Below are 10,928 nucleotides of genomic sequence, written 5' to 3' on the forward strand. Positions count from 1 at the left end.
TTTTGGGTGAACTATTCCTTTAAATTGTCAATATGAAACACTGATCACAACCAGTTTTACATAACCCTTGTATGGTGTTCGGGTCTGTGGGACCCATTTTCGCTTTTGCCAAAATAAAAATTATATAATTCACTATTTTTTCAAACTCAAACAATTCAGCCTCGCAATCACAGGAATAAATTACTATATATATATATATATATATATATATATATATATATATATGTATATATATATATATATATATATATATATATATATATGCAGCTTTGTTGATATAAGACTATAACTCAAGTTTTGAATTGTAGTGTATATATTACGGGGAAGTCATGGCCTAATGATTAGAGAGTTTGACTCCTAACCCTAAGGTTGTGGATTCATGTCTTGGGCTGACAATACCATGACTTAGGTGCCCTTGAGCAAGGCACTGAACCCCAACTGCTCCCTGGGTAATTCAGCATAAATGGCTGCCCACTGCTCCGGGTGTGTGTTCATGATGTGTGCGTGCACTTTGGATGAGTTAAATGCAGAGCACAAATTCTGAGACAACAATCACCATAGTTGGCTGTATGTCACTTCACATTACAATCCATGCATTTTCATAAAAAAGAGGCAAGTTTTTCGTTTGTATCAGATAGAGTGAGAGTATTGGGATCCAGTGCACAGCCTGCATGTTATGTCACACACCAAACCCCAAAGCACTCATGTGCTGTAAATGTCAATAAACTGCTCTTTTTGCTGGAATGAAACAGTGTTGGTTCTGAGCAAGGGCGTCAAGCTTCATCTCACGCTAGGCTCCTGTGACACACGGAGAGCACGCTAACACATATGGGGGAGGAACCCCAAACATGCTTAACTGCTCTCACACACGCGCACGCTCTGAAATGCGGCTCTTTTAGACGGCTAATCCGCAAGACTGATGGGAGGATGAGAGAGAGACACGGCAGGTGTCTGGGACCCCCGGGCTCAGAGGGTGTGAGCTGATGTCACTCTGCTTGACCGACCCCAAAACTCTAATGAATACATCCATCAGCACCGCAGGGACGGGACGGGACTCACTCTGGGTCTGCACAGCTAGGAAAAGTTCTCACTGTACCAACTCAGATTTGACATTTTGAGAAATGTTTTTCTAATGGGTTTTTTGTGAACATAACTGATGAGATAGAAGTACAAACTAAAGTTAACTTTTACATGTTTTGCAGAAAGTATGAGTGGTTCTTTCTTGTGGAAAGAGACATGTATCCAAATTCAAATAACTTTTGAGCTTGGGGCTATGATGTTAAAACAGTAATATTATATAATAATTTAAAAAAATCTGTTTTCTCTTTAAATATATATTTCAAAATGTAATTTATTCCTGTGATTCTAAGCTGTTCAGTGTCACACGAGCTTTCAGAAATCATTCTAATATGCTGATTTGCTATTATTTGCTAAAATTATTCTTATCGTTTTTAACATTACAAATATCTTTAGTGTCACTTTCATCTAGTTTACAGTAATGTGTCCTTTCTGAATAAAAATATAATAAAAAAAAAAAAAAATCTTATGGACCCCTAACCTGAACCAGCACACATCCACCTTTATAAATCTTTTAATTTTATTTTTTATTTTTTATTTTTTATTTTTTTTTTGCTGTTTAGAACAATCTTTGTGTCAAGATTGTGATACCTAAAAACATTGTCATAGAACAAGAACATTGCACATGACCATCTGGAATATCTAAGATGAATCTGTGCTGTCAGTAATTAATAATCAAGACCTCACAGGCATTTCACACATCTAGTTTAAGTGCATGAAAAAGCTCTTGGTGATTGACAGCAATGGAAATACATTTTTAACACATTTTTACTCTGCTAAGTGTGCGGTATGACGTTAAGACAGAATGACGAATGACTCTCCTGAAATTAGGAATGTAAAGTTCAGAGTCGGAATGTAAAGTTCTAAGTTTGGAATCTATGTACAGTGATGAAATGGAAGCCATGTGTGAAAAATATTGACAGAAAAGATGGAGTAAGATGGAGCGATGAGACAGACTCAGCATGAGTAATGAGAGATGAGGAGAGAACATGCAACACTCTTAAATAGAAAGGTTCCTCAGTGCTTCTGGGAAACACTTTAGTTTCAGACACAAAACACATGGACACGTGTATTAAATATTTTTACTTCAAAATTATTTATTAACATTTATTAAACATTTACTATATTGCATTGTGAAATTAAGGTAAAATGCAGTCTGTGTAAAGTCAGGTGTAAAAACACATTAGGAGAAAATGGCCTTTAAAGATCTGTATTTGTCATTGAAATCTACAGATGCTAATAGGTGAAGTGCAATAAAACAAACACTGTGTATTTTGCTTTTCACAAATCTCAAAGAAGATGGAAAATAAGCCCAAAATCTCAAAGGTGATCTATGCCTGAAAAAAAAAATGTATGTACAGTCTTGCCTTCAGCATTAATTTACCCTTTATTTCTTAGTATTAACTCAGAAGTAAAACTCAAAAACTCAAAAGTTTAAGTTCAAAACTCTAACACTTTAGTATAGAGACCAATTCTCATTTTTAACTAGTTGCTTATTAGCATGCCTATTATTATCATATTGGCTGTATTACTTATAAAGCACATATTTAGCATGACCACACATGATTTCTACATTTTACATCCCTAATCCTACCCAGTACCTTAACTGAATACATACCTTACTAACTGTTACTAAGCAGCAAATTAGAAGTTTATTGAGGAAAACGTCATAGTTAATGGTTTGTTAATAGTGAGAATTGTACCTTAAAATGAAGTGTGACCAAGTTAAGCATGCAGGAAATTTTGGGGGAAAGGAATGGCATATGTTTGTACAAAGTGAAGAATGCTTCAAACGCAAGCTAAAATGAGACAGTGCAGAGCCCGCAGGGAGCGTTACAAGTACAGTCTGGATGCCAAGAGGCACCTGCAAAGAATTGCAGGCGAGAAACTTTGCATTCATGCACAGTGACCTCACAGTTCACACAGGAACATTCCAGAGGCGCTGAGGTGGAGAATCAGAGCACATTCCAGAACCTCATGTGAAGCTTCTGATATCATACTGCTGCAGTGCGATCTCACATGAGTGCAATGTGCAAATATCTAATATGATTTTGTGGGTTATAGAGTAAATGGATTGTAGTTGGGTAAATAGTGGCACAAGATAATGCGGCAATCTACAATGAATTCACATAGGAAATGCATAAATCAGTGAGGTTGAAAATATTGACAAAACGAACGAAAACCAAATGAAAAACGAACGAAAACCAAATGAAACGGGGGAAAAAAACTGATACATTATGGCATAAATTGTGCACAGTTAATAAATAAATAAATGTTTGTGCTAGGATTTGTTGTACTCACTTATATAATGCTGATTTTAATTATATTATATTATATCATTTTTAAGTTTGTTTTCAGAAAATGTAAAACGTAAGTCTATTAGTGGTTCTCGTATAAATCAAATAAAAGCTTAATGCTTTAACATTTGAAAATGGAGAATCTAAGACAGTCATACAAAACTATATTTTCACATGAAAAAGTATTTTTTTGTGCTAGTTTTGTTGTACTTAAATTGATGCTGATTTAAATCAATTATGCATTTTATTATTTTTACAGTAAAATATATATCATTTTATAATAGAATATAAAACACTGCATTACATGTAGAGACTCAAATTTGCTAGTTTTTCAAACACATAACGAAAGCATGCGTAGATCTTCTCATTACACATTTTGTTCTGTTCTGGAGTAACAGATAGCGTGCATCACTCAAAGCACTCATATCTGGGGTTTGTGTGTACTCCTCTGAGGAATCTGGGATGTATGAAGGATGGCAGAGGATATTTGGGTGAGGAGTGTAATGTGATATTTATAGATTGAGATGTGTCGGCTGACCACAATGCCCTGACAGGAAGAGCCACGCTGGAGAGCCACCACCTGGAAGTAGTTCTCAGAGGTCGGAGGTCAAATCTATTGAACATGAGTGACAACATCTACACACAAACATACTGACATCAGTCCGTGGATTAGAGAGACACTGAGATTTAGCCTCAAGCCTGTTGTTCAGATACCAACTCAAAGATGTTAATTTAAGATATCTTTCAAGCAAAAATTAAAGTTCTGTCATAATTTATCTGCCCTCATTTTTGTACCAGACCTGTATGCCTTTATTTTTTCTGTGGAACACAGAAAGTTCATGCTGCTTTTCCGTATAATAAAAGCAAATGAAGAAGAATGCTGTCAAGCTCCGAAGAAAAATCCATATGAAAAGCTTTCTGTGCTTCACAGAAGAATAAAGAGTGAGCAGTTAATATAACTGCACAGTTAACTGAAATAAAGCTAAAATTGCAACATGTGTGACTTTTTTTTTTTATATGTCAGCAGCTCATGATCTCCTGTTTTCAGCAGCTTGGTTCACAGCAAATGCAAATGCAAAAAATAAATAAATAAACAAACAAACAAACACAAAAAGTTTGAGCTGCTTATAATGTGCATTTGGAAACACAACTTGCACCAATCATCTTACCAAATACAGTATAAATATAATTGTTTATAAACAAGCTACCTGATAAATACAAATACATCTTGGTGGATGGTTTAATGTTTGAAAATATTTAAATAAATAAAATAAAATAAAAACTAGTGTAATTTTATAGTTATACTGTAAATAAAATAATATTTATTCATTCATTAATTTACTCACTAGTTTATGGTCTATTATATATAGTATATTATATAATTATATATAATAAAAAATTTAGCCAAATTGTAAAGATAAACATAATTAAACAAAGTTTCAACTTAAAAATTAAATGTTCCGTTTAGTTTATTCAACACAAATATCCAAGCTATCTCTCAAGAGTTTCATTTTATATAAAATAATAATAAATAAATAAATAAATAAATAAATAAATAAATAAATAAATAAATAAAACTTTAAAACATAGCAGCACGAAAGTTTTATATTATGATTTTTTTTTATGTAAAGTTGCAAACAGTTATCATGATGTTTTTTATTTAACAAAAAATATGTGTTATTACAATAAATAAATTAAATATTTACAAATATATAAATTATATAATATTTTAGTACTTTATTTTTAATCACAGATTTTTTTAATCACAGATCCCTAACACCCCCAATGATACAGCTCTAGTAAATGATGACATAATGTTTAAGAACCATTAAATGATTCTTTATTATCACCCCCCCCCCCAAAAAAAAAAGAACCCCACCCCACACGCTGCCAGTCACATGACCTTAAGTCACATCACGAAACCCACAACATACGGCAAAGACAAATGAGTTCACAGTGAATTCACTCAAATGAGCCATGTTTCCTTCATGTGTCCTTGAAACTACTGCAGTTGCTTCAATAAATGGAGTCCCTCACACAATGATAGGAAACATTAAAATGCTTTAATATCATGCCGTGCATCTCCTGCAACAATAAGATTTGTTCAAGAGCCAGAAATAAGAAAGGGCTGATTAAATGTTAGTAGCCGAGGTTTAATTATAGGGGCTGAGTCCTCATGAAAAGGCCAGATGAGAACTGTTATTTAAATCAGTTAATCTTAACTAGATCTGTTTTGTTTTTTTGTTTTTATAAAGGAAACTAAAGTATAATTATATAATACAACATTAAATAAAATTCAATAGTCCACTCAATTCATAAATCAGCTTTTTAAATATGGGAACAGGATACTAAAATTGTTACTATAATCAATCACTGAAATGTATTTAAAATAAAATAAAATAAAATTATAAAATAAAAATTATGAAAAAATATATTAAATGAATAAAAAGAAAAAAAAATATATATAAGAATTTTTTTTCAAGAAGGGGACCAGGAAGACCAAACTCAGTAAAGTAAGTGATAAAGTTTTCCATACCAACTAAAAGAAAACATTTCACAAGTTTCAACAAATGTGAGCATATCACTAGTTTTTGCGTGTCGCAGACGATAAGATGCATCCTTGTCTCAAGAATGCACTTCATTTTTAAGTCAACAAGGAAACGTCCTGATCCAGAACCACGCTGATAAATTTGTTCAGATTAACTTCATCTGAAATGAGGGAAAGAAGCCTGCTTTACCGAGCTGACCTGAAACCTGACCCAGTAATGTGGGTGACATTAGCAAAGGCTGCAGGCTCGACCGAGGGACCCTTATTTAGTCTGTTCAGCCCTCTGACAGAAATAACATCAGCGGCATAGTTTTCATCATGTCTCGACCGATGAAGGAATGCCAAATACCGAAATCTGTGAGTCACAGTATAACATACATTCACAAAAGAAAAATTCTCAACACTTGTGACCCTCCATCTAAAACAAGGGGGGCAACTTCCTGTTTTGTTCTTTCAACCATAGCTCTGATCCATATATAGGATTACAAATATATATGTAGATATATATTGAGTAAAACAATGCAAGTTCCTTAAAGTGAGGTCATTCATCATCTCATTATTTAATTGATGTCATAATGTTAAGTTACAAGCAGGGAGCACAAATCATTATCTGCACCTGGAGCAAACATTATTAATAATGGGTGCATCACTCAAAAATATGTCCAGTTCACATTTCATAACAAAATTAATTTTATATTTTACATAAAGAAAATGCAGCCTATTATATGTCAATTAGGGTTTTGTTCTTGTTATTATTATTATAACTAACACGTTTTAATAACAATTAAGCAAAATTTCCCTCTGAAATCTATAGCATATGTCTGTTTAATTTAGCTTTTCTTGTATATTTTAATTCGCTTTTATTTTATTGTATTATTATTATTTTTTAATTTGTTTTACTTTTAAATCAGCATAAATAAAGGTATCAAAACAGATAAAACCATGATGTTTAAATACTTTGCATACTATGATGTATAAATAGTGCAATTTATAATAACATTAATATTACATCAGCATTTTTTCTCTCTCTCTCTCATTGGAATATGTAAATCTATTTTATGTCTCTTGTTGTTCTTGCGTTTTATTTTGAATGGATGTTATGAGGTTATTTGTTGTTATATGAAAAAAATTATAAAAAGTTGATAAAAAAACATGATATCTGCATTGTTTTTTACATTATTGTAATGGGATTTTTACTAATTTAGTTTTTCATTCATGGCATAACAATAGAATGTGAGTTTTGGAAATAATTAAAACATTACACAAGATTGTATTTCTTTTGGGATGAAGCATAAAGGACACATTCCGTTCAGTTCACCCAATTCTTTCCACAAAAAGTCATGTGCATTGTTGTGAAGTTCTATGTTAAAAACAAAATTCCTCGATCACAACAGCATCGGAAACTACCCATTTAAAAACAATTAACTTGTTATGTCACATATTCTTCTAAACCGCACAGATTAGTTTCTAATAAAACACACGTCTATTAATATCAACAGCATATGGGCCATATTGTCTTGCTTTCCAACACAATATAAACTCTCCAGCTACAGGAAAAACACATTGGGCCCGGTTCAAGCTTTCCAGCAATTTGGGAAGACCAGCGCAGTGTGAACAGGCAGGACAGGGTCTCCTTTTATTGCAATCGCTGATTGTTCTCGAACGTCAAAACAACGCACGCAGGGCCTACCATTGGCTGGCATTGTAATAACAAACAATCTGAGTTCTTTGCTGTGGTGCTGCACACAATCTGAATTGTTCAATGGTGAAAAAGCCGGTGGATCATTGCACAGCCAAACTGGGTGCACGGATCGGCCTCCGTGACATGAAACCGCAATAACAGGAACCACTAACCGCCCTCTGCAGTGGTGCAGATAAGAGCCGTGCTGAATGAAGCCCAGAACGCACCGTTAATGTAATGATAACAACAGAATAGTGATTGGAATGCCAAAGATGCAGGTAATAAAACAAACACAGCCTGACTTCAAATAAAAGGTGGAGAACTGATGGAAAGTGATACAAACAAGCCCATAACAGGCATCCCAGCACACCTTTAACTGACTCTGGAATGCCATTAACTATAAGGATGTGTCAGATGAAAAGTGTTTCTTTTGACAAGCCCAGAATCCACACAAAAGCCCGGGCGAGTGCTGGTAGTTTCAAGTGTAATGGAAAACTCATTTGAGAAACTCTTTACGGTTTACTCAGAGTCTGTTATGTCTGTTCAACCATGTGAACACTCATAATTCCTAAAAAAAACAACACAAGATGTGTCAGATAGCATTACTATCATCAATACAGCCTGGCATGTTGATTAATAGTCTGGCTCGTTAAACTAATTGTGTTATGGAATTTAAGTGGTTTTTAAAACAGTGTGAAGTCGCTACTTGATTATGTCATCATGCAACACAAGGCACATCAGTTATATAGAATGCAACAGTCGGAAAAAAAATATAAAAAATAAAAAATGTTTTAACTATAACATAAAACTTTAAACCTTTTGTGACCTCTGCAGTGAATGGGTGCCATCAGAATGAAAGTACAAATAGCTGATAAAATCGTCATTATAATCCACACAACTCCAGTCTATCAAAATACTGTATTAAGTAAAAATCTGCATGTTTGAAATAAACCAATCCATCATTAAGATGTTTTTTCATTTCAAACTGTTGAATACATAATATACATTATATTTTTTTTTAAGTAATCTCATCAGTATCAAGAGAGAAATATGCACCGATCAAGCACCTTTTAGAAGTGCAAAAAGTCTAAACCTGCTCTAAACAAATATGTTGGTGAATTTTGATGTGAAAGGACAACAGAGATGGACCTTTTGCACTTGAAGAAGCATTATTATGGATTATGGAGTTGTATTATGGCCAGAATTGATGATTTAAAGGTTGAATGCCTTAATGATAGATTTGTTTATTTTACAAGCACGCAACTCTTTGCTTCACAAGACATTAATTGAAAGATTGGAGTTGTGTGGATTAGTTGTGGATTATTGTGATGTCTTTATCAGATGTCTGGACTCTCATTCTGACGGCACCCATTCACTGTAGAGGATCCATTGGTGAGCAAGTGATGTAATGCTACAGTACATTTCTTCAAATCTGTCATGATGAACAAACAAACTAATTTAAAATTTGGATGGCCTATGGGTGAGTAAATTGTAAGCAAATTTTCAAATTTGGGTGAACTGTTCCTTTAATCAGTGGCACTGCTTTTGTTGGAGATATTTTTAAAATAATCGTGCTTTACGGCAGAATTTATTCATTTTTTTTTTAACCATGAATGCTGTACAGAAAATGTCAGTAATCGAAGTTACAACAAGCAACTTGTTTTTTAAATCACTATTGGGAAAAATGAATAAAAAATGCTAAAATAAATAAGTAAATAAAAGTCTTCTGTTACCAAAACCAAATCCACTGCAACAGTCACAATCCTGAGCAACAGAGTGAAAGGTTATATAAAAGGTATAGAACTGTCTATTTAAACAGGTGTGCCTGTTTTCAAGGCCCTATACATAATGATGAGCAGTATTTTCCAAAATCAAATCCAATATTTTTTCTTGTTTTCCTAGAACATGCATTGATTTTTTTTATATGCTAGTGGGACAAAAAATAAATGTTATGGAAATTGTATTTGCAAAATCAAAATATCAGTTATTATTATCTGAATGGGAAAAGAGAGCAGAGGGTCAAGAGTCATACTTACATAAGTATGTGGAACAGTGTTTTTTCTCACTCTGTATCATCAAGATGTTAACCTGCTAATGGGGCTTCTGTAATGTGCCTGGTGTAAACACAACCACATTATTGCCCAGACCTGCCTCTCCAAGTGCGCAGCCCTCATCACAACTATAGATTAATCACCACAAATACAGACACACTAGAAACGGTCCTGTCTTCAGGCGTTGGGCTCGTGCCAGCACAGAAGCCAGGTATTAGGGTCAATGGAGAGCCAGTGCCTGTAGGTGCGGGGCAGGGCTTGTTTGTGTGAGTTTGGGCAATTCTGGTCCACCTCTGTATCTATGGTCTCTGTCCGCCCTTCTTTTCACAGGTTAGCAAAAAGAACAACATTAAGGAGTGGTTGAACTGATAGTTTTGCTGGAATAAGACTTTTTAGACCTTTTTAGACTTTTCATAAATCGATCAATCAATCTACCTATCACATAAACAATACAAATGTATCTATTATATATTATGTATTAATAATCCATAGTGAAAGCCGATTTCCGCCAGTGAATTAAAAAAATAATAATTTTCTCACAATTGCAAAGTTAACATCTCGCAATTGTGACTTTTTCAGAATTGCATGATATAAATCACAATTGTGAGAAATAAAGTAAGAATTGCAAAATATATAGTCAGAATTGCAGGATATAAATTCACAATTGTGAGAAATAAAGTAAGAATTGCGACATATAAACTCACAATTACAAGAAAAAAAGTCAGAATTGTGAGTTATAATGTCCAGTTATGAAAAAAAAAAAAAAAGACATGTTCTCAGAATTGCAAGTTTATATCTCACAATTTTGACTCCATTTTTCTGAATTGCAAGTTTAGATCTCATGACTCTAACTTCATTTCTCACAATTGTGATTTTATATTTAACAGTTCTGAGAAAAAAAAAAGTCAGAACTGTGAATTTGTATGTCACAATTCTGAGAAAAGAAAATTGTGTCAGAACTGTGAGTTTGCATCAGGCAATGCTGGGAAAAGAATTTCACAATTATCTTTTCGGAAACGAGTAATCATATCATATCTGTCTATTTGTCTATATATATATATATATATATATATATATATATATATATATATATATATATATATATATATATATATATTAACTATATATATATTAATTATTTACTTTTTTACAATATTAATTTAAATATTGGTCTAACTATCTATTGTATAAACTATATACATCTATCTATCTGTCTGTCTGGGTTAGGGTTAGGGTTAAAAATCTGTGGTAGTGTCAAGCCTGAAGCACCAAGG

The sequence above is a fragment of the Carassius auratus genome, chromosome 19, assembly GCF_003368295.1.
Source record: "Carassius auratus strain Wakin chromosome 19, ASM336829v1, whole genome shotgun sequence".
Lineage (NCBI taxonomy): Eukaryota > Metazoa > Chordata > Actinopteri > Cypriniformes > Cyprinidae > Carassius > Carassius auratus.